Source organism: Lepus europaeus, chromosome 17 (assembly GCF_033115175.1).
Source record: "Lepus europaeus isolate LE1 chromosome 17, mLepTim1.pri, whole genome shotgun sequence".
NCBI lineage: Eukaryota > Metazoa > Chordata > Mammalia > Lagomorpha > Leporidae > Lepus > Lepus europaeus.
The window spans coordinates 48,729,097-48,731,734 of record NC_084843.1 but is presented as its reverse complement, the minus strand read 5'-3'; the positions used below and the strand labels follow the sequence as shown (position 1 = coordinate 48,731,734).

Here is a 2,638-nt window from a genome sequence, read left to right as displayed (position 1 = left end):
CTAATCCTGCTGAAGACCCCACTCAAGGACTGGCCCCCCACGCCAGGGACAGTTGAGGGAGTCGGGCAGTGTAACTTGATGATGAACAGGTAAGACAGGTATCACAAATGATGGAGGACATTTTAATAAAATGAAAGTAATGAGTTAAAGATCCTTTGCACTTGTGTTAATGTCTTTTCTGGCTTGGACTGTAACCCACAGTGAATGCTCTTTAACAATTTGCTTTTATTTGCCACAAAGACATAATAGAAAAGACCCTAACTTGGGAGCCAGAAGATCTGGGCTGCAGTTATAGTTTGCTAACTGGCTGTATGACTTTGGTAAATTGTTACTAATAATCTGGGCTCCTGTTCCCTCAATAAAGTGAAAGATTTGGAGGGAAGTTCTCTAGGAAAGCATGAGAGGAGTGGAAGGCATATGGGAGCGAAGGCCCGGCAGCTCACCCTTCACACCCTGGCCCCAGCAACTCTCTAGTGTCACACCCGGATGACCATGAATGTTAGCTCTAGTTCTGTCCTCCACCTCTGCTGGGCAAAACTAATCACACTCTCCTTTCCCATGTTGCAGCTGTGAATGGGAGACTAGAATGTGAAAGTGTTTTTATAAATGAACATATGAGGGGCCAGCACTGTGGCATAGTGGGTAAAGCTGCCGCCTACAATGCTAGCATCCCATATGGGCACTGGTTCTAGTCCCGGCTGCTCCTCTTGCAATCCAGTTCTCTGCTATGGCCTGGGAAGGCAGCAGAAGATGGCCCAAGTCCTTGGGACCCTGCACCCAAGTGGGAGACCTGGAAGAAGCTCCTGGCTCCTGGCTTCAAATTGGCACAGCTCCAGCCGTTGTGGCCAGTTGGGGAGGTAATCAGCGGATGGAAGATTTCTCTCTGCCTCTCCTTCTGTGTGTAACTCTTTCAAATACATCCTAATAAATAAATAAATAACCATATGAGCATAGACACTGGTGTCAGATGGAGCAAGCTTTGAATTCTGATTCTCTGACTTCTATGTCCATGTCAATGCTAATTACATGAAATAATGTAAAGAAAGTACTAGAATAGAGACTGACATAAGGTGCTGTAAATGCTAATTAAGGCTAATAGTAAGAGTCAATTGATATAGACATAAGATTTCCATCTCAAACTTCTATGATTCTGACTGGCTAAATTCCAAATCAAATTTTACTTTACACTTTGATCTGAACCAAAATTACTTTTCTCCCTTTACAAAAGAAAGATGATCACACAACAAAACAAAACAAAAACAGTGATCTAGTTTAAGTTGAGAAGGAACCTGGCTATTCTCTGAAGCCCGTAAAAGAATACAGCCAAGACATCTAACCCCCTGTCCCAAGCTCAGCCTGCCTACTGCACAGAGATAAACAGCAGTGAAGTTTTTCCCACAGCCAAAAAATATCTTGTTCCCTGTCTCAGAAGAGAATCCATGAAAATACTTGCTTCCATAGTGGTCCAGGAAGCAAAACTAAAAATCTCATATTGTTGCAGCATGCTCAGGGCAACACTCCAGACTTCTGTAAAACCCACATCACAGTAGTAAACTCTCTGTGTAGATTGCTCTGTAAACCTTGCCAGTATCACAGGGAACACTTCAAATAAACTATATACATGGCAAGGAATGGGTTAAAACACTCATCACACACTACACAAGTGAATTAATCACTCATTAGTCATTGATTTGTTCATTCAAGTACAGCAAGTACAGGCCAAATATGCAGAAGGCTCTAGACGAGATTCGAGGGCTAGCCTCAAAATGGGGCAAAACCCTTCCCCACAGTAATGATTCCAAATACAAAGAGTCTCACATATCACTCTAATATCTTTGCAAAGTAAGGGATCTGGCCACTAAATATTAATGGGCATGAAACAATATTAAATGTGTCTATTCCTTACCACAAATATCTGATGGCTAAGAATCTATCCCGGGAGCCAGGCAGTGGAGCAGGTTGGTGGCAGTGGCCTTATGGCTTCACAGATGGAGAGATGAAGATCTTCACGAGGACCATGACAGCCAAGATGGTAAGGTCAAGTCCAGTGACACCGTTGAGAATGCCAAGGCCAAAATCCAAGACAAGGAGGGCAATCCCACCTGACCAGCAGTGTCTGATATTTGCCGGCAAACAGTGGAGGACACTGTACTCTCTCAGACTACAAAGAGCCCAACCTGCACTTGGGCTTTGCCTGTGAGATGGCATCATCAAGCCCCGCCTCCACCAGCTCACTCAGAAGTACGACCGTGACAAGATGATCTGCCGCCAGTGTTATACTCTTCTGCACCCCCAAGCTGGCAACTGCTACAAGAAGAAATATGGTCATTACCAACAACCTCCACCCCGATGAGAAGGTCAAGTAAGGCCCTGTCACCATGGGGCAGCCTCCTGACAAGCCCCATGGCTTCCATGTCCTGAATAAAGTTCCCCTTTTCTTCCTTCCTTCCTTCCTTCCTTCCTTCCTTCCTTCCTTCCTTCCTTCCTTTCTCTTTCTTCCTTCCTTTCTCTCTCTCTTTCTTTCTTTCTTTCTTTCTTTCTTTCTTTCTTTCTTTCTTTCTTTCTTCTTTCTTTTTTGACAGGAAGAGTGGACAGTGAGAGAGAGAGACAAAGGTCTTCCTTCCATTGGTTCACCCTC

At 44.4% G+C, this 2,638-nt stretch overlaps 1 pseudogene; it reads left to right on the top strand.

Moving 5' to 3' along the window:
* The first annotated feature begins 1,996 nt into the window (after nt 1–1,996).
* On the top strand, nt 1,997–2,366 carry LOC133776091 (ubiquitin-ribosomal protein eL40 fusion protein-like; annotated as a pseudogene).
* Nucleotides 2,367–2,638: the final 272 nt, after the last annotated feature.